The sequence below is a fragment of the Lactuca sativa genome, chromosome 4, assembly GCF_002870075.4.
Source record: "Lactuca sativa cultivar Salinas chromosome 4, Lsat_Salinas_v11, whole genome shotgun sequence".
In the NCBI taxonomy this organism is placed as follows: Eukaryota; Viridiplantae; Streptophyta; class Magnoliopsida; order Asterales; family Asteraceae; genus Lactuca; species Lactuca sativa.
In genome coordinates, this window is record NC_056626.2 from 379,542,375 (window position 1) to 379,565,573 (window position 23,199).

Below are 23,199 nucleotides of genomic sequence, written 5' to 3' on the forward strand. Positions count from 1 at the left end.
CTGTAATTTGTTCATACTTGAGTAATGAAAGAAAATTCTAGAACCCATATAGTAATGAACGAAATTTGGGGGTGTTGGTTTCTGGAATATACTTAAAGTTAATAAGGATAGCATATTCGAATAGAATAAATTGAAATATTTTATTATTCAAACTTAGGATTTTCCTTGTGTTATCCACATTATAAATAGGACCCAAAGGAGGTCCAATTTCCTGCATATTCTTCCTAGAAAGATACTCTAGTTGAAATTCTCCTCCTTCCTCTCTCTTCTTGTCTTCTAGTTCCAGGGTTTGGGTGTGATCCATTAGAGACATCATCCTTTTGGTGTTAAGCTTTCCAAGACCAACACTAGAAGGGGGATTGAACTGATTTGTTTACTACAACAAATCAAATGTATGTAACCCTAATCCCATGATTTCGATTATATTAGGGTTTATGCTAGTTTTGTTGTTCATAATATGTCGCCTTCAAATGTTATGTCATATATCTTTTATAGGATGCATGTACCATATTAATTGTTAATTGTTTTCCGCATTGTACAGTTTTGTTTTCTACAAAACTCAACAGTGGTATCAGAGCTTGGCTTGTCAAACATTTATTGCAAATGAGATGAATTAAACAAAACATAACTTTTGTAAAATTTGTATCTCACGACGTGACAATTCCTCTCTCACAGTGTGAAATTAGTTTTAATCTGATTTTTGGTTGTTATCTGCCTAATATAATTTATTGTATTATTTTTGGTAATTATCTGGTACTAATTCCGCTTGATTCCGAATTTTAAATGTCTTGTATGATAATTAATGAATCCCTAAATACTATGAGATATCCTTATTTGATATTTTTTTAACTAGTTAAATTAAATTGAATTATCCCTTATGAATTTAATAATTAAATTAATTGTAATGTAATTAAAAGATAATTATAAATTCATTATATGTTTAAATTGATTAATTAATTATAAGATAATTTAGATAATTAATATTTAAACCTCGTATTTTGAAAAGATTTAAAATACACCTTATACTATATATAATTAAAAGTTTAATATATTATATGTATAAAACAAGTATGTCAATCAATAGTAGGTCTCATTCATGAAGCCATACTATAAAGGGGTATAAGGAAACGACCTATAAAATGATAGTTAAATGGGTATCTATTCTCACACACCACTCCCTTTCATGGTGGAAGGTTGTTAGTCGAACGGGTTGATAGGACATAACCTCTTAAAAGTATGATGCTATAAAGTACTAGAACTCACTTTACAAAATCTCATTCTAGTTACTTTAGGAAAAATGTAAAATTGTATGCTAATCCATGAAAGTGCACATCGTTTCTTTATGAGTCGTTAGTAGAGTATGTGTGGTTAACCGACACACTAATTTGGGACTATAAATATGAAATGATGAAACAACTCCAGTTTATGATTGTTTATGGAACGTGTGTGATCAACCGGAATGTCAATGGGAGATCATAAATCAATCAAGGGCAATTAAGCAGGTTTGCATTATTATTCACATCTTAATTGTGATCCTCGACATCCTAGTCACAATTGGTAAGAGCATAATCAAGATTAAACATGTCATTGATAAGACTCAATGAATCTCAAATATCTAGGAGTTTCATGTGATTAAAATTGGTAAGCTGACTCTACCTACCTAAAATTGATTCGAATCCAATTACAACACCCTATTTAAAGCTCGAATCGAAAATATGGATACTAGCCTTAATTTAAATTATGGGTTAATAATTAAGGATTAAAATCAACTAACTTGAAATCTCTCTTCTCCTAAATTTTAGATGTCCAATCAAGACAATGGTGGTATTCCTCGTTCTTATGGAAATGGTTTTCCTCAACCTGATGGAGATGGTCTTCTGATGTGACATCCTAGAATTTAGGTCTAAAATTGTAGACAGCCAGTTCACCGCAAACCTCTTTATAATATGACCTATTGAGCTTTAATGCATATTTAAAAGAATATATAGTGTCACTACAACTATTATAAGATACGCAATGGTATCTTGCTTCAAATTATGGAAAATCTCAAACGAATCAAACAGCTCAAATTGCAACCCTAGTTAATACGTCTGAAAAACTAAAAGTTCATATTAAGCAGTTACGAGTGAAGCAAACATTCTAGTCCCATAGTACATGTTCCCCTGTTTCTGAAAACACAAAGAACATCCAAAACGGAGTTCGTATGCAAAAGATACAACTGTTATAAGAAACCAAAGTAATATAACATTGATTTTCTTTAAATTGCTAAAACGGTATCGATCCGTTGAGGCACTTACACCTCAGATGGAAATTTCGAGAGCGTTTTTGGACTTCGACTATGGTCTAATATTTAATTTCATACACGAAATATTTTAAGCAAAAATATTTGCAAAAGGAAAAAAAAAAAACAGACGTTTCAGCTCATTTAGACACGAAATTTTAAACATGATTTACAGAGTTCTACAACTCGAAAATTAATCCGTTTGGGTTTTTGGAATCCTTGAACTTTACTCTATCATATGACACTTTAGAAAAAAAATTAGATGTTGGGATTTGGGCACACAAACCTAGGTGTGTTTTTTGGGACTTTATGAGAGTATGACATCGCCATGGCCCTCATTTTTTGCTTGGAAAGAAAATGATCACCCAAGAGACCTTCCCCCCCCCCCCCCCCCCCCTTTTCCCATGTGGGATACCCCCTCCCCTTCTCTTTGGTTGAGTGCACTATAAGAAAAGGTAGAAGGCATGGTATATATGGTGTGCTTAACTTCTTATCCAAGCATGGCATGCATGCTTACATAAGAGGCTTACTTGAGCTATAAAAGGAGAGATTGGTCTCTTCATTTGAGCATCAATTCACAGCCCTTAAATCTTCCTCACTCTTCCATCTCCATTTCTCTCTTTTTCTCATTCCAAAAACCCCCTAATGGAGGTGCCTTCAACCGCCGAGAACCACCACTACTCCACCCCTTTCCCCCCTATTTTGTCGAGCAACTACCACCAATTGGTTGCCATATCTTGCTGCCATTTTTTTGTGAAAAATACAAGACTACGTATCGAATTTTAATTGTTTGTTTCGTGTGTATTGAGTCGAAACAACCAAATAAATATTTGTTGCTGGTTTGTGCTATCTCACGATGCTTCTCGAACACGATCACATTCTCAAGTCTAAACCAGGTTTGCGTATCTAAAGTGAGTGCTTATAGACCCTTCTTTATAGTTTTTATATATTTCCAGGGGGGGGGGGGGGGAATACATGTGCTCACTGATTTCGTATATGCAAAAACACTCTTGAAAAACATACTACAAAATGCTATGATTTTATGTGAAAAATTGTGGTCCATGCAACAATTGTTTTTTCCATCTTGAACCCTATAGTTTACAAAATTGTTTTTATGAAAGTAGTGATCCATACCTTTTATGGGACCACTCACACACATTCATACGATCTTTATACAATTTATTATGATTTTTGAAAAACTACATATCATTGTAGTCCTTTTTCGGACCATTCTGTAAAACGGTCATTTTCATCTTAGTTAGGATTCATATCAGGGCAGAGAAAAATTATGGACAAAGCAAACTTAATTTCTAAACCTTAGGAGTTTATGGATCCTAAGTCCGACTCCCGATGATATTTCTAGAAATTTTCTAAAACAACGACATATCAAACTATTATCATGCATGCATGTAAAGGTGTGTGTGTGTGTGTATATATATATATATATATATATATATATATATATATATATATATATATATATATATAGTAAAGCCCAAAAAACAGATGTACCAATGATCAAAGACAAATAACAGAAGCAAAGATGAAATAATAAGCAAATAACAAAACGAACCAAGCTTGCATACGCCTTAAAGCAATAAAACGTCAGATACAACTTGGAGAAAACACAAAGGCATCAACAACCTTTAAAGTCTGACACAACACCCTATTTATAGCCACGACTTACAACCGCAAGGAGTTTATGGCCGTAAACACATAACAACCGTAAACTAGACAAAAATTGGTTTTTCCTACACAATCACTACCACTAATCAGTATGCCTAGACCAAACCATTAGACATGGTCTTTCATATATACAAGTTGTATTTATTATAACTTAGAGTTAATACATTTACTTACAATCAATACTTTGAAATGTACCTGTAACATCCTGACTCTTCGGTATAATAATTATATATTTATTTTTAGGATTTAATGAGTGAATCGGAGAGTTGTATGCCCGACTCGTCGAGTAAAATTGGATTGGTCACGTGGGTTTAATGACCAACTCGACGAGTCAGAGAACCGAATCGCCAAGTTGGCTCTGTGCGAGGAAACCTTAAATCTCCGGGTTTGTTTCCTATTTAAAGGGCCTTAAGCCCTCATTTCCGCCTCCCTCATCACCCTTGAGCAATGTGTAGAATCCTAATCGAGTTTTAGCTTGTTGTGTGAGAAGGAGAGGCTATCTTGAGCATTTTGGTGCACCTTGAGAGAAGAAGATGAAAGTATCAAGGCTTGGAGCACGAACAGACGTTTGGATCTAAAGGTTCTCAGAGGATAGCTTCTATTTGAGGTAAAAAGATGCTATCTTGATCATTTTTCTTGTGAGATATTAGTTTGGGGAGCTCTAGGGCTTTTCTGCATCCATCTTGTGTTATTGAGTCCCTTGAGCATATCTTCAGGTTGAAAGCTCATATTTGGATTGTAGGAGGTCTTGTGAATCGAAAGACCCAACCTTTATGGGGCTAAAGGCAAGTCTTTGAGCACCAAACCCTTGTGGGAGCTTGTATTGGCATTATGGATCAAATATGTCATGCATGAACATAAAGATCGAAGCTTTACGTGACATTCGAGCCTTAAGAGGCTAGATCTAGGGTTTGGAGTGGTAGATCTACCTTAAAACGTTAGAATGAGAATACAGACTGAATGGACTCGTCGAGTCAATGAGCTGACTTGACGAGTCGGCTAGGGTTTTCCCGATGAGACTGAACACGCCGTAACTCGGCGAGTTGACGGGTCAACTCGGTGAGTTGATTTGGACTTCCATGAGGGTTCTGAGGAACCTAAGGGACTTGACGAGTCGCATAGATGCACTGGACGAGGTGGGTCAACTTGGACTGTTGACTTGAGTGTTGACTTCTGTTGACTTTAGGGTTTGGTCAAACTTGAGGGGTAGAGGTCATGGAAGGGTAAAATGGTCTTTTACCCATCCCAAGAGTTAAAGAGGGACTATCCTGAGTTTATTTAGAGTTGTGATCTTTAAGTGTTAATTAGAGATGCTTATTAGATGTAGGCGGCGGTTAGATTATTCGAGGGGTATTTAGTTTCCTTGCTTGCTTACGAGGTGAGTCTTCTCACTATACTTAACTAGAGTGGTAACCTTTGTGTGACCGGAGGGTCTTATGTGCTTTTATTGACTATTGTGAAATCCTGCATTATGTCTTTTTGATTTATAATGTGTATTATTCTGAGCTTACTGAGTTAGGACCGGAGGGTCCACCCGAGTTGTGGGACCGGAGGGTTCCATTGAGACGCATTGACCGGAGGGTCTTTTTCGAGTATAGCCACAAGAGGCTAATGAGATGTGTCTGGTATTTTGGGGAATCCACTAAGATTTGTGCTTACCGTGTTATGTGTTTCAGGTACTTCTCAGGATAACGGGAAGACACCGACTTGATTGTACACACACGAGTGGAGATATGATTTGGAGGATCCTGGATTGTGTTTTGAACAATTTATGAAGATGTGTTTTGATAACTATATAGTTTGGGGGTTTTTGTGATTGTGATAATGAAATTAAATGTGATTTTTAAAATGAAAAATTTGTTTGGAAATTTACGGTGTTACAAGTTGGTATCACAGTCTTGGTTTTGGGGATTCATATATACCTTTAGGTGTTTCTAGACTCAAACTGGGGATTTGAGAAATTTTTTTCAAAAGAATTGAGTTTTAAAAAAAAACGAGCAAGAGTTTTAAGAGAAAAACGAGATGGGGTAGTGTGTACAATCAGCCAGAGCCCGAACGGTGATTTCCCAAAATACCCTTACTTATTTGTGTTATGAGATATTTATGAGATGTTAGGGATGCATGCTAGAGGATAGGCTAGGTATTTCATATTTAGGGCTAAAGTTGCCTGATTTGTGATGCCTTAGCCTAGGAACTGTTGCTATCTGTTATTGACTTGAGTATGTGCTATCTAGAAAGTGTTCTGAGTTGAGGGTTAATCTAGAAGAGATATCTAGATGAGTATATGAGGAGTCTACTAAGAGAGTGGCCTAATATCCTTGAGAGATAGAGTACTTGTGAATTGGAATCCTAGGAGGAGGACTTGGGGTGACTATAAGTTGGTGTGGAAGGTAGTATTGGGCCCGTACTACTGAAAACACCGGACCTATATGCAGCCCAAGTAAGAATCCTTAGGGTACTAAGGAGCACGTGGGGGCGGGAATCGTGTGTGAGTATGCTCGAGCAAGTTTCTGATAATTTTTTGTGTTCTGTTTCAGAGACACCATGGTGGGCATGTGCCACAACCCCGAGAGCACTGAGACTAGTGACGAGGAGATACGTAGGATCATCCATGAGGAGGTGGCCGCAAATATTCGAGAGGCGATACTGGAGATGTCTGGGTCTATTAAGACCACCCTGATCGAGACTTTTGACGAGCGGTATGCTGCTGTTACTGAGGCCGCTGCTGCTGCAGCCATCGCAGCTGTCGCTGCTGCCAGGCCGCAGGGAGGTGACTCGTTGTTGTTTCGGGAGTTCAGCAACACGAAGCCACCAGAGTTTGATGGGACAATGGATCCGATTGCTACTATGAGATGGATCTCTAATATTGAGGGATGCTTTTATATGTGCTCGTGCAAGAGAATTTGAGAGTTCGGTTTGCGCTGAACCAGCTTCGCTCTGGAGCGAAGGCTGGTGGAAGTTTGTGACAACCAGTTTTACTCCTGCAGACCATGCTGCAGTGACATGAGAGAGGTTTACTTAGTTGTTTTGAGACGAGTATCTTCCCTAGGTGGAAAGGGAACGGTTGGCCCAGGATTTTCCGTCTCTCAAGCAGAAGACAGTAACTGTGACTATGATTTCGAGGATGTTCCATGAGAAGGAGATGTTTTTCCCTAAGCACGTGTCTACCGAGTAGGCATGTGTGAGCCGAGATCAGAGCATACTCATGAGGGATATATAGGAGTTCGTGGCGAACTCTTCGTATAGGACATTGGCTGAGCTTCAGACCAATTCCAGGCAGAGGGAGATCGAGCTTGAGTTGTAGGCCAGGGAGGAGGGAGAGTCCCAGGGGAGGGACCATAGACTAGTGCAGTCGCAGCCAACGACGAAGCGGGCTAAGCTCGCTGATGCGAGAGTTGGAGGCTAGAAGGGCCGCACTTGTGGTAAGTGCGGCAAGAGTCACGAGGGATCATGTCAGACATGGATTTGCTACAAATGTGGCAAGGAGGGGCACATGGCAAAGGATTTTCCCAAGGGGTTTGCAGTTTTCTTTCACTACAACCAGACTGGCCATCGGAAGGCCGAGTGCCCTCATCTCATTCATGGATTAGCTCACGGTTCTGCTCGTGCTGCTTTGTGTACTACTGATAGTTGGCTGGTGAAGGCCGAGGCTCCGAGGGCTCGGAGGAGAGCTTTTCAGCTGACAACGGAGGAGTTCCGTGCAACACCTGATGTCGTGGCTGGTACGTATTTCCTTATTTATTTTATTTTGAGATTTATTGTGCTTATTTTGTGTTGTATTTAGGTACTTTTCTTGTGAGTTATGTACCTGCTTTGGTGTTATTTGAATCGGGTGCAAGTCGATCCTTTGTGTCCTTAGCTTTTAGTCGTCACATTAGTATCCGACGTGAGGCGTTGAGTCGACCTCTGAGGGTTTCTATAGTCGACGAGCATGCGGTTTTCGCTACTGATGTATTTCGAGGATGTGTGCTAGAGATTTTTGGTGTTGAGTTTCCAATAGACTTCATACCTATCGGGATGGGTGATGTCTATGTCATAGTGGGCATGGACTGGTTGAGTCGGTTTAGAGTTATGATCAACTGTGAGCATCAGATGGTGACCATACGAGACCCTAGTGGGAGGAGTGCTTACGATGTATGGCGAGGGTACCAGATCTGGATTAGCTTTATGTTTTGCTGCCAGAGCGAGACAGAGTCTGCAACAGGGTTGTATGGGCTTTTTGGCATATTTGTTGGATATGCGGGTTGCTACAGGGAGGTCGAGTTCTATATCCGAGGTTCCGATAGTGTGCGAGTTTCCGGATGTTTTTCCCGAGGAGTTGCCGAGAGTGCCTCCCGAGAGGCAGGTGGAGTTCTGGATCAATTTGGTTCTGGGTGCGGCGCCTAATGTCAACGCGCCTTATATATCGCCTTGCACCGCCAGAGATGCAGGAGTTATCCTCACAGGGGAAGGGGTTCATCAGACAGAGTAGCTCACCGTGGGGAGCTCCGATCCTTTTTGTCAAGAAAAAGGATGGTTCACACCGGATGTGCATTTATTACCGGGAGTTGAACAAGCTGACAGTCAAGAACCGTTATCCACTTCCGAGGATCGACGATTTATTCGATCAGTTGCAGGGGGCATCTTTGTTCTCCAAGATTGATTTGAGATCTGGATATCATCAGATGAGAGTTTGCGAGGAGGATATTCATAAGACAACCTTTAGGACTCGTTATGGGCGTTACGAGTTTGTAGTGATGCCTTTCAGGCTCACCAACGCACCGGCGACATTCATGGACCTCATGAACCGGGTGTGCAGGACTATGTTGGACTGATCGGTGGTCGTGTTCATCGATGATATTTTGGTGTATTCAAGAACCAGAGAGTAGCATGAGGAGCATCTTAGAAAGATTTTTGGAGTATTGAGGTCGGGGAGGCTTTATGCCAAATTCTCCAAGTGCGATTTTTGGTTACGAGAGGTCCAGTTCCTGGGGCATCTTGTTAATCAAAATGGGATGTTGGTCGACCCAGCCAAGATTGAGTCAGTTATGAGATGGGAGGTGCTGAGATCCTTGTCCGATATCAGGAGTTTTCTGGGTTTGGCCGGCTACTATCTGAGATTTATCATAGATTTCTCCAAGATTGTTGTTCATCTTACCCGATTGACCCGAAAGGGTGTTGCTTTTATCTGGGGGCCCGACAAGCAGGTCTCATTTGAGACTCTTTTCAGAGATTATGCGAAGCTCCGATGTTAGCCCTTCCCGAGGGAGTGGAGAACTTTGTAGTCTACTATGATGCATCTATATTAGGATTAGGTGCGGTGTTGATGCAGAGGGGGCATGTGATAGCTTATGCATCAAGGTAGTTGAAGCCTCATGAGACGAGGTATCCCACCCACGATTTGGAGATGGGGGCGATGGTGTTCACCCTCAAGATCTTGCACCATTATCTGTATGGAGTCCGGTGTGCCATATATACGGACCATAAGAGTCTGAAGTCCCTCATGGATCAGCCCAACCTAGATATAAGACATAGGAGATGGTTGGATGTAGTGAAAGACTACGACTGTGAGATCTTATATCACCTAGGCAATGCTAATGTGGTAGCTGATGCCTTCAGCTGTAGAGCAGAGAGTGCACTGATCTGAGACATGTGTATGAGGATGGCGGTGATGACTCCAGTCCTAGATACCATCCAAGAGGCTCAGGTGGAGGCTGTGAGGCCTGAGAACCGCAAGAGGGAGTGAGTGATAGGATAGGTTTCCGAGTTTGAGACAAATAGTCGGGGGCTTATGATTTTTCGTGGGTGGATTTGGGTGCCCTATACAAGTGGAGCTCGGCGTATACTGATGGAGGAGGCACATAGATCGAGATTCTCGATCCATCCAGGAGCCACTAAGATGTATTTGGATCTGAAGAGAGATTACTGGTGGCCCTGTATGAAGAGGGATGTGGCATGGGTAGTTGAGAGGTGCTTGAACTGTCGTCGGGTTAAGGCGGAGCACCAGCGTCCACATGGCCTGTTACAGCCTCTAGAGATTCCCCAGTGGAAGTGGGAGTAGATTTCAATGGGTTTTATCACCAAATTACCGAGGACCGCACGAGGTGTCGACGCGATATGGGTGATTGTGGACCGGTTGACGAAGAGTGCTCACTTCCTTGCTATCAGTGAGAGCTCTTCCGCAAAGAAGTTGGCCGAGATTTATGTGACAGAGGTCATGGCTCGGCATGGAATGCCGACATCGATAGTGTCAGATCGAGATGTGTGTTTTACTTCCAGGTTTTGGAATAAGTTCCATGAGGATTTGGGAACCCGATTACACTTCAGCACCGCATACCACCCACAGACAAACGGGCAAAGTGAGCGGACGATTCAGACGTTGGAGGACATGCTGCGTGCATGTGTTATGGACTTCAGAGGAAGTTGGGACACTTATTTTCCCTTGGCTGAGTTTTCATATAACAATAGCCATCATTCCTGTATTGGCATGCCTCCCTTTGAGCTCTTATATGGGAGGAGGTGTTGGACCCGAATGTGTTGGGGGGAAGGTAGGGCAGAGGGTGATGGGTAGCACTGAGATAGTGCTCCAGACGACTGAGCAGATTTAGCAGGTCAGACAGAGGTTACTGACAGCACAAAGTTGCCAGAAGAGTTATGCAGACCGACGACGATCCGAGATTGAGTTCCAGGTTGGAAATTGTGTCCTCCTGAAGGTATCCCCATGGAAAGGGGTGATCCGATTCAAGAAGTAGGGAAGTTGGGTTCCAAATTTATCGGTCCTTTCAGAGTGTTTGTTAAAGTGGGGAAGGTAGCTTACCAGTTGGAGTTACCTGCAGAGTTGAGCCAGATTCATAACACCTTCAATGTGTCTCAGTTGAGGAAGTGTGTGGCCGATGAGACAGCAGTGGTACCCTTAGAGGACATTCAGGTTGATACTAGCCTGAATTACATTGAGAAACCGATAGTAATTTTGGACCGGAAGGTTAAGACCTTGAGGAACAAAGAGGTGCGACTGGTTAAGGTGCAGCGGGAGCACCACAGGGGATCCGGATGGACTTGGGAGTCAGAGTCCGAGATGCGCGAGCAGTATCAAGAGTTGTTTCTGGAGCATGACCTCAAGGGCGAAGACAGATTCTAGTGGGGGAGAATTATAACATCCAGACTCTCAGGTATAATAATTATATATTTATTTTTGGGATTTAATGAGTAACTCGACGAGTTGTATGCCCGACTTGTCGAGTAGAATCAGATTGGTCACGTAGGTTTAATGACCAACTCAACGAGTCAGAGAGCCGACTCGTCGAGTTGGCTCTGTGCGAGGAAGCCCTAAATCTCCGAGTTTATGTGCTATTTAAAGGGCCTTAAACCCTCATTTCCGCCTCCCTCATCACCCTTGACCACTGTGAAGAACCCTAATCGAGTTTTAGCTTGTTGTGTGAGAAGGATGGGCTATCTTGAGCATTTTGGCGCACCTTGAGAAATGAAGAGGAAAGTATCAAGGCTTGGAGCAAGGAGGGACGTTTGGATCTAGAGGTTTTTAGAGGATAGTTTCTTTTTGAGGTAAAAAGATGCTATCTTGATCAATTTTCTTGTGAGATCTTAGTTTGAGGAGTTCTAGGGTTTTTTCCCCATCCATCTTATGTTATTGAGTCCCTTGAGCATATCTTGAGGTTGAAACCTCAAATCTGGATTGTAGGAGGTCTTGTGAGTCCATAGACCCAAGCTTTATGGGGCTAGAGGCAAGTCTTTGAGCACCAAACCCTTATGGGAGATTGTATTGGCATTGTGGAGAAAATATGCCATGCATGAGCATAAAGATCGAAGCTTTACGTGATTTTGAGCCTTGGGAGACTAGATCTAGGGTTTGGAGTGGTAGATCTACCTTGAAACGTTTAAATGAGAATACTGCCTGGATGGACTTGCCAAGTCAATGAGCTGACTCGACGAGTCGGCTAGGGTTTTCCTGATGAGACAGAACACGTGGTAACTCGGCGAGTTGATCGGTCAAATTGGTGAGTTGAGTTGGACTTTCATGAGATTCTGAGGAACCGAGGGGACTTGACGAGTCGCATAGATGCACTCGAGGAGTTGGGTCAACATGGACTGTTGACTCGAGTGTTGACTTCTGTTGACTTTAGGGTTTGGTCAAACTTGAGGGGTAAAGGTCACGAAGGGGTAAAATGGTCTTTTACGCATTCCAAGAGTTATAGAGGGACTATCTTGAGTATATTTAGAGTTCTGATCATTAAGTGTTACTTAGAGATGCTTATTACATGTAGGCGACGATTAGACTGTTTGAGGGGTATTCAGTTTCCTTGGTTGCTTTCGAGGTGAGTCTTCTCACTATACTTACCTAGAGTGGTAACCTTTGTGTGACCGAAGGGTGTTATGTGCTTATATTGAGTATTGTGATATCCTGCATTATGTCTTTGTGATTTATGTTGTGTATTATTCTGAGCTTACCGAGTTAGGACCGGAGGGTCCGCCCGAGTTGTGGGACCGGAGGGTTCCACTGAGACACATTGACCGGAGTGTCTTATTCGAGTATAGCCATGAGAGCCTAATGAGATGTGTGTGTTATTTTGGGGAACTTGCTAAGATTTGTGCTTACCGTGTTATGAGTTATGTGTTTTAGTTTCTTCTCAGGATCACAGGAAGGCACCGACTAGATTGTACACACATGAGTGGAGATATGATTTGGAGGATCCTGGATTGTGTTTTGAACAATTTATGAAATGTGTTTTGATAAATATATAGTTTGGGGTTTTTGTGATTGTGATAATGAAATTAAATGTGATTTTTGAAATGAAAAACTTTTTTGGAAATTTACGGTGTTACGGAACCTCTTTATAAAGGCGATTACATTACACATTTATATACATACATACATAAAACATGCTCGGATTTTATAAACTTTATGGAATTCATTATGTCTAGTAACTTATCCACATATAAGTTAGTGCTAAGAGCTATTCACGTACCCAAGTTAAGGGGTTTATCATGAGACACTATTCATTAGCTAAGTCTAAACACTTAGCATACCCACACTACTATAACCGTTAATCTTCGGTATGTATGTATAGATATATATGAGGTTGACATCCCCACATGTGGTTGCTAGCTACAACCTCGACCGATCAATCAAAGCGGGTGATAAGTATCTACAATCGTTACTATGACGTATAATGAAGCATTGTAGCGGGGGTACATTCAGTCACATAACTCGATTATAGGACTCACAATAAACATTAAATAGAATCTCTCTCTCTCTCTCTCTCTCTCTCTCTCTATCTCTCTCTGTCTCTCACTCTAAACCATGGGCTTGGTTTCTCTCAAAACAATTTTAAGTATGGATTTACTCATGTAAAGACACCTTTTGGTTTTCAAAGTATATTTAAAGACTCTTTACAAACACAGTTTTAAGTATGGATTTACTTATGGTTTCTCTCATTACAAAACAATTTTAAGTATGGTTTTACTTACAAAGAAAATACTTTTTAAACTTTTTTAAAGTATCACTGTTGTTAGCAGAAAACCTGTGACTCTCACAAACCTTGTGTTAACCCTAAAAACTACATGTATTCTAAGGGAATCAGTCATCAAGCAATTTAGATGACGGATTAGTCATGGATTTAAGGCTTTCTAATTTACTAGTTTTTGTTATGTTTTCCTACTTGTTTAACGCAATTCATGTACTATACTATTATATGTAAGAACCATGTATTCAAACAACAAGATGAAATATAAATTTTGTTTTATTTATTGTTGTACTTGTGCTATATATTCAGTTTACTTGTGATCCATGAACTACGTCGCATAACTCGGCATGTTCTGCAGCCTCGGTCGGGGGTGCGACAACTTTCATGTCAAGGTGGAAATGTCTTCACTTCCTTAGGAAATGGTGGAATTGGACATTTTCTCTATTCAACTCTTCCACCTCCTCCTCCCGCGACTATCGTAACTATAGGGTGTCACACCCCCAAACCTGAATGACGAAAACATTCGGGGGCGGAGGACGTCATGTACACTATCATAACAAATGTAAAATAGTAATCAAAGCAACAACAACCATTGTATTGATAATAATGTGTTTACATTTTTTACATAAACCAAAGTGATTGATTTCAAAAGTAGATAACACAAATAAAGGCGTGAAGCAACTATGCTCCATCTTCTCGAAACTTGTGCGAGTACCTGTTTACTAGTTTCCTGAGAATACAAGTGATTTGGAAAGTGTATCAACATTTAAGTTGGTGAGTTCATAAGTATCTTGTTTTAGAAAGTAAGTTCTTTGTTCCTTGAAAATGTTCGTGTATTACTACAGAAAATCCTATATTTTCTTAATAACATGAAATGTAGTCTTAAGCCTTAAGACCAAAATATATATGTTTCTTACGTTTAAAGAGTGATATATGGCGCTTTGAATTCGCATACGTAAAGTGACCATTACTAGTTATTATCATGATTACCTAGTGCATACAAGTTATATAAAATTAAAGATCGAACAGACAGTCGAATGGGTGGATCTGCCCTAATCCCACAACCAAACGAGGAACAGGAAATGAGGCAGAAGTCACACATTCCACTATCTATCGAATCTTCATTTTATATAACCCAAACATATCCACTAAGTAATCACACCAATATGTAAACTATTGTATATGTTTTCCAGAAAATCCGATATTTTCTATAAAATGAGATATGATTCGTTATGTCTAAAATGAATGTACTAGATCCAGAAAATCCTATATTTTCCCGAAGAATGAGTTTGTAAAAGTGTTTACTTGTAAAGTGATAGTGTTTAACCCAGAAAATCCAATATTTTCCTGAAAGCTGAGATGTAGTCTAAATACTCTGAGACCGTAAGTGTAAGTAAATATGTCATACTTAATTTGATAACTTGTAGTTTTATTATCAAGTAAAGCTAGTTGAAGATGTGTTTATCCGAAGTTCTGAATGTATTGATAATACCCTATCATGATTACTTGGTTCCTACAAGTTATATATAACTAAGATCTGAATCGGCAGTCGATTGGGTGATTTTGCCCTAAGTCCACAACCAAACAAGGAACATGAAATGAGGCGGAAGTCATACATTCAACTGTCTATCGAATAAAATTTATATATAACCTTGATGTAAATATGAAGTAATCATATAGTTATGATCCCTTGAGCTTGATTGAGTTGTGTATTACTACGTGCATGAGTCATTGTTTCTGTGTGCGAGTTCTTATAACCATACTAGTATGACCGTTATCTAGATAGTTAATGACATTTGTCACCCCAGAACTTCTGTTCCAACTGCAGCTAACAGTCATGGCGTGGGATTGTCAGTCCCGTATAGATCTATACACAAACTCACGCTCTCCCTCCAGGAGATTCTGGCGATAAGTGGGGGACTTTCGTTTGATACTAACAAAGCCTTTGTGTCACATAATTTGTTGCCAACAAGTTCATGTGTAATATGTTAAAAAATCTTTTAGTAAATAAAAATAACATTTTTTATTTATAACTTTGTACGCTAGAAAGAGTGGATTGACTCATTAATTATACTTATCACGATTTATATGCTTGTTTTCATATTGTTTTCCTTCTAAATGAACTAACCTATAATTTCCATACAACTATACCTATCATAGTTTATATGCATATTATTTATATAATGAAACCATGTTACTAACAAATTTTAAAAGATTACAGGTTTGATAATAGCATTTATTATTCGTAGTTGGTATTTGCATGTAATGAGTACGTAAAGTATAAGAAAAACATAAACAATAGTTTGTAACACAAGTTTCCTTGTGTTATAGTTGTATCCCCCCCCCTACAAAAACATATAAAGAGTTTGGAAAAGTGTAGGGGTATGAAATCACTTGATAAGTGGTGAATCGGGCAGCGTTTCGTTTCAAGAAATGATCTTTCTTGACGTAACTGTGGGTTTCTCATGAAGAAACGAGCTTTACGCGGGCATCACTTTGACTGGAAAGAAGTTAGTTTCTCGTTAGATTCGGGGCGTCGGTCCTTGCATTATGTGCTAGGGGTGTTACCGAGGCTTCAGGGTGGTTTAGAGGGGCTTGACAGTGTGTAGAAGTAGGAGAAAGGATGGATTTCAGCAACCAAGGTCGGAAGGCTTCGACTTTTGTCACTACAAGAAAACAGACCTTTAATGATACGCTTTTTACGACGCACACTGATTAAAGATACGCAAATGGGCGTACCCTAAAAATAATGTCAGATCTTTAGAAATTTGATGAATTTTGGATGTGCATTTTTGCGTGCCCTGAAATTAGTGTCTCAAAAAAAAAAACATGGAGGGCGCTTATGTTAAACACGTGTCGTCTACAAATGTCGCTTTATAATTTTACAAACGCGCTCTTCAGCAACTAGCAGCGGGAAAAAGGAAATCAAAAAAATTAGAAACCCGCCTTCCTTCCTTGTTTCCCCTCTTTAGCTTTGGTCTTCCTCCGCCTCCCTTCGATGTTGATTGCTTCTTTCCCTTACACTCTGACCGCCGCCACCGATTCTTCCCCGTTCGTTGACATCGATCAAGGCAACAAGCACACGATCTTCCATTCTCTCTTGCTGATCAAGACATTTAAGTATATACATATTTACATTACGCCTTCAACAATTGAAACCGTAACCCTAGTTGCTCCTCAGTTATATGCACTACACTATTTATGTAGTGAATTGACTTGTTTTTCGTGTCCATTATCCTCATCACAAAACGGTATCAAGTCTAGGGATTTTTTCACAAAATCACATCCAGTATCCTCATTCCTCACCTCATTGGCGAATCCAATTCCACTCTACCTTACTCCAACTCGGTTGGACTCGCCTCACTTACTTCTACCCACTAGAACCGATCAAGTAAGTTTATCTTACATAGATAAGACATAACTAAAAATAATGATGCTGAAGTTGAAGCACAAAGAGGCAGATGGAAGGGAGAGGTACACTAACTTATTTCTCCTATCTGTTTCTTTCACAATCTCATCAGTTTGCTCTGTTTTGGGTACTTATTACATATAACATCTATGCTCTATTATCGTCATTCATTGTGTTTCTTTTGTGTTTTTACGGGAGCATGACAGTTACTTGAGGTCAATGCAAAAGTATGTAGGTGCTGATATCACATCAATGGTGACTCTACCAATACTCATTTTTTAATCCATGACAATGCTACAAAAAATGGTAGAGGTACTTCCCAACTCCAATATGTTTCTATAATCTATATCTTCTTTTTCTTCTTCTTCTATAATTGTTCATAGTAAATTAGTAATGAGTAAGAGAATTTTATTGTTTTTGTAGTTGATGGAATACGCCCATCTTTTAGAGCAAGCTGATAATTGTGAGGATCCATACATGCGATTAGTATATACAGGTAAGAATCGTTACCCTTAATTCCTTAGACACATAGACACACACTACACTGATACACTCCTCTTTCTATATAAATTTTCAAAACTATGAATTTTTTTTTTATTACAACATCATGATTTGTATCAGTATATTATGTTCTACAACGAACCTGGAATCCTTTCAATCCAATTCTTAGTGAAACATATGAAATGGTTAATCATTGTGGCATTACATTTATTGCAGAGCAGAAAAAAAAACATTAAAGATCTTTCATAGTTTTAAGGCTTGATTAATTTCATAATACTTTAATGTAAAAATTAGGTGAGTCATCACCTTCCAATAAGTGTTGCACATGCTGCAAATGAGCATTTTGTATATGATATAACTTCAAAGGTGAAGACCAAGTTTCTTGGTAACTCTGTTGATGTCTATCCTCTTGGAAGGTAAATAACTAACTCTACCATGTTTTTTTTAAATATAAAAAATAAGGATGATATGTTGTTATAATTGCAGAACTCGTTTGAAGCTAAAGAAAGATGGTGTAACTCTACCATGTGTATCCTCTTAGAAGGTAAATAACTAACTCTATCATTATTTTAGCCTATATGCTTGAAAGAAGAATCTTTAGTTTTTTATTTTTTATAAATATTCATAGTCTGGCGAATCTCAGTCGTTGCTCACCACCACTTCCATATATGTTGTTGATCACCACCACCTCCTTGAACTGTCATCTCTAAAAAAAACCCTGAGAATTTCAAGGTGACATTCTTATACTCCAGATTTCATCATCTTCTTGCGACTTTCCCAATTAAAACCATGATTGCTCCTTTGTTTTTCTTAATTTTCAAGTCATCAAAATAATCCCGTATATCCGTCTCTCGTCACCTGCTCCTGTTCTCTCGGCTGGAGAGAATCCATTGCTGCTGATTACATTTTGCAGTTTAAAGTTCAAGCTTCATACTTCATTTCTTTTTGTTGGTAGGGTTAATAACTTCGCTATTTTGTTGCTTATTTTGTTAGGGTTCATAATTCCATAGTCCAAGCTTCATTACATTGCATCTGAATACACTTTGTGTTGTTATTATTCAATATTCATAATTTTATGTTGGAAACATTGATTGAAATTGAAGAAAATGATTCAATTTTGGGTGAGGTTCACTCTTTTTCCTAAAAACTTATGAGACCGTTTTTGCAGACGAAAATGCCCCTGTGTGCCTAATATTAGAGCCAAGTTGTTAGTCCTTCAAAAGGGTTTGTGTCATACTGTTATTAGTCATACATTTAAAAGGTTGTTAATTAGGTAAGTATGTTAAGTTTAGTTTTTCCATAATTAACATGTTATATTGCAAATGGTATTTATAACCCTTAGCGCTAAGTAGCAACTATGTTATTACCATAATTGGGTACACCTCTATGTTGGGAGTGAAGAACGTCTCTCTAAAGCAGATGGATTCTATATGTTGTTTCTCATTGCCTGTTTGTTGTAAAATATCAATTGGCTCTTATCAAATTCGTATACTATTGGATTAATGAAAATACAGACAAAGTACAAAATCAGTATGCCATTGAGAGGCCACCATCTCTCGAAAATTATTTAGTTAACCTTAATTTGTGAGTCTAGCATGTTCTTTGGATATGTGAGTGTAACATTATATATTAGTCTCCTTACTTATGATTTTCTTTATGTTTCAATGTCAAACATGGTTACTCAACATTTTATATGCTCAAAATTGTTCTCGTCCAATACAAGTCAAATCTTCAATTAGTGTCTTTACTTTGTTCTGTGTGATGTTTTTATAAAACATGCTTATAAAGTTTTCATGATGACTTGTTTTATTCCATGTATTCTATGTTTTCTACATTTAGGAACTGGTGGAGAAGTTAGAAATGCCACCAGATGCAAAAATAATGCGATAAGGTGAACATATATCTATCTTTAGGAAGCTAATCCGTATATTCTATCATTCTATGTTTTCTACATTTAGGAAGCTTGTCAGCATAAAGCCCATAAGGTGAACACACATCTATCTTTCTAAAAGACGTAAATACCCTCCTCGTCTTCTTCTAAAAGGCTCTTTATTTTTGGTAACAAATGCTCTTTGGTTTCTATGACCCTATTCATCTTCCAAACAACCCGGGATGGCCTCTTAGCAACTTTCTTGTCTTCATTTCTACAGAATGGAACCTGAAAAATATTCAGTTTTTATGCTATCATGAGAACCATGGGTTTGCTGATTTGGGTTTATCCCTTGTTGGTGAAGCTTTGATTCAACCTTCACAAGGTGGATCAGACAAAATTGGGTAACAACAACTCTTTTAAAAGTCAAATTCTTGACTATTGTAGTCTTCAAGTGTTTCTTGTAATATGAAATGTTTTTTTTTTTACTTTTATTTGAATCAACAAGGCAAGATATGATGCAGAGCAGCAAACGAGCCTGGTTACAGGTTTGTTTTTTCTAGAAAGAAGGGCAAAATGGTCATTTTACCGTCTTCATATCATTCATTCAAACCTTGTTCCCAATGAGGTGGTAGAATCAGAAACCAAAAAGGTGTGTGACAATTACTTTTTTGCCCTTTGACTTTGGTTTAAGTAATTTGACCATATTGTTATTATGTGTTATAGGTTTCTGATGAACCAAGATTGTTTCTTCATGAAATTGGAACATAAGAGTAACCACCAAATGATGTTGCTACTGCTAGGCAGTAAGTATGTTCTTTTCTACAAACAAATTTTTCTCATTTCATGCTCTCATTGAATACAAGTATCTGAAGTTGATAATGGTTTTTTTTACTTATTGTTATTCATTTCAAATTATTGTTTTATAATCTATTTGTTTCAGCTCAAAGATCTATTTGTCCAATTACTTGGAAAAGAAAGGTTGACTCATGGTGATATTTTTGTATTTGGCACCCCCAAGAGACTTGTGGTATGGTTTCCTTTTATTATTTTTTTGTTTTCCTTTTATAAAAAGATTTTAGTTTTAAAATCATTTTTTTTAATTTGTTAATATAATAATTTAACTTGCAGATTGGTGTTGAGAATCTATGCTCTAAGCAAGTGGCAAATGAAGTTGAGGTTCGAGGACCTCCAGTTTCAAAAGCTTTGATTATCAAGGAAATCCAACTAAGGTATTATCATTCCTATTTATTTTTAACTTGAAGAAGGATAGTTTTGTCTTTTCACTTTTGTAGTTAACTTATACTGATTGATGGTTTTTCGAGCAGTAGAAGGGTTTTATCGTAGAAGTTTTGTACCAGTGGACTCGTTGTATAAAAAAAACTAAAGGTATATCTTTATATAATCATCACTTGGACTTCAATAAAACTTATTTTATGTAATAAAAGGATTGTGTGTTTTTAAATTTTTTTTCTTATTTGATAGGCAAGACAGAGTATGTTTATGTTCGTGTGATGGAGTCTGCATAGCTTGCTCTGGACGTACAATATATAATATGCAATTAGTTAAACATTTGTTTGAGTTCTCTTTTGATTCATCTATTTAAAATCAAATATTGCATAGATGCTTTTATTTATAGGTTTTATGTAATAATATCTTGATCAAATTAATGAATCTTATAATGCATTTATTTATGATAGGTTTTATCAAAAGAGTTGCCTGGTGCAATTAGTAAAGTATCAATTCCAAAGTCCATGCGTATATATATGTTTAGAACTCCGAGGTGTGTCCCTGGTACATTTTGACTTTTGAATGCAAAACTTGCTGCTTAATATAAAATCACAGATATACTCTTATTACCAGTTACAACATAGTTTTTTTCTCAGATTTGTTGTAAATGACATAAGATATTCGTATATGTGTTTAGAGCTACCTTTTCTGTGAAGATTTCTCTTTCACTAAATTACAAGTTTATCATGCTTATGATCTTGTTAGGTTTCACTTTCCCATGATGTATGCTAAAATATTAGTTTGGTTTTTGCATATATGCGAATGGGGATTGAAGTTGCAGTTGGCATTATCACTTTGCGTTCTATTTTGTTTCAGAAGGGGGTGGGGCTGTATGTCATATAATTGAAATTTGAGAAAGAAACACTTCAGTTTCAGGGTTTATTTAGCCTATGCAGGTAGGTTCATTATATATATATATATATATATATATATATATATATATATATCCATGATTTTGTTTTTCTTTTGAATTTTGATTGAAGGTATGACATCAAACTACAGGAACAACAAGAGTCTCAAAGAAATGAAAGAAAATCTCAGGTCACAAGAATTATCAGAGCAGGGGTTCATTAGTCTTAAATTAAGATTTATGAAAGGCAAGATGCAACTCTATTTAGTTGGAATTTGATGTTTATCATCTTTGTGTATATCTTTTTAGTTTCTATAGCATTACATTGTAGAAGGTGTCCCCTATTAGCAATGTAGGAGTATTAAGTTAGATAGTTAGGGAAAACTTCTTAATAACAATGTACAATTAGATCCCATTAATATCAATGTATTACAATTTTGTGACATGATGTTATTGGATGAAATTGATTGTTTTTGTATATATTTGTTTACATATTTTTGTATTATGCGTAAATGAGTATCGTAAAGACGCGTCGTAAATGCATATCGAAAATTGTTACTGAAGTTTATGACACGCAAATACATGTCATCTTCGTTTATGACAAGGGCTTCCTTGATACACATTGCGTGTCATAAACACGTGCGTCATAAGGTTACGACACACAAATGCATGTCGTCTTCCTTTATGACAGGGCCTCCTTGATACGCATTGCGTGTCATAAACGTGCGTCGTAAATGCGCGTTGTAAATGAGCGTTGTAAATGCGCATTGTCTATAGACGACGCACAAAAGCGCGTCGTCTCTCTATATGATAGGGCCTTCTTTGACGCGCATTTGCACGTCGTCTGAGCGTTTTACGACGCACAATGAGCGTCGTAAAAGGCTGTTTTTCTAGTAGTGTGTATATAGCCTAAATTTTGACTCTCACATCATGAGTTTTTTCATAACTCACGTCGTGAATTTGGTCCTTATCCGCTCATGGCTTGCGTCATATGTCCACTTGCTTTGGAAGGGTCAATCAAACTGTTCACGTCGTGAAATTTGCACTCATGACGTGAATACTGACATGTGTCAAAGTTTGTGCCCCGAACTTCCTAAAATTATATCTTTTGCATACGAGTTCCATTTTTGACGCTCTTTTGTATCCACACGTAGGTGAGATTATGGTCTACAACTTTCGTTTAGACTCCGTCAGCTAATTTTGACTTTATTTTTAATATTATATTTTTAACAGGACGGGACAGGAAAAGTCCATTAAAAATTCATAACTCCTTCATTTGACGTCCGTTTTCTTCTGTCTTTTTACCGTTGTACTACTATTGTTGAGATCTTCAATTCTCGTTTAGGTTGCGTCTGCTAAAAGTCACACGATCTCTATTTCGAGTTTTTAGCTGTCTACTGCTATATCCGAAACTTAGAAAAATCATAACTTCCTCATGCGAAGTCAGATTTGGACATTCTTTTTCTGTATGTTTACGGTTTAATCATATCTACGAATTTAATTTAGATACCTAAGGCTAAAATGTATTTTATTGAAATTTCGCATTTTACGCTTAACAGTGTTTTACTAGTATTGTCGTGGATTTTCGATTCGTCATAACTTCTTCATTATAACTCAGATTGTAGTGTTCTTTATATTTTTGCAAACCTATTTATGATGTCTACTACTTTATTTTTACCAATTGAGATTATTGAACAATTTATTTTTGACCTAAATTTTCCCGGTGTTATATTATCCTTAGAGAGAATTTCGCCCGAAATTTGCATTTTGAGTGGGGCATCAATGGTTGAGGAAATGTGAGTGTACTTTTGTTCCTTTTGTCCTTCTTGTTCTCCAGATAATCCAGATCCTAGC

At 38.1% G+C, this 23,199-nt stretch overlaps 1 pseudogene; it reads left to right on the forward strand.

Annotated features, from left to right (window-relative positions):
• Positions 1-12,445: 12,445 nt before the first annotated feature.
• Positions 12,446-18,071, forward strand: LOC111919453 (oxysterol-binding protein-related protein 3C-like; annotated as a pseudogene).
• Positions 18,072-23,199: the final 5,128 nt, after the last annotated feature.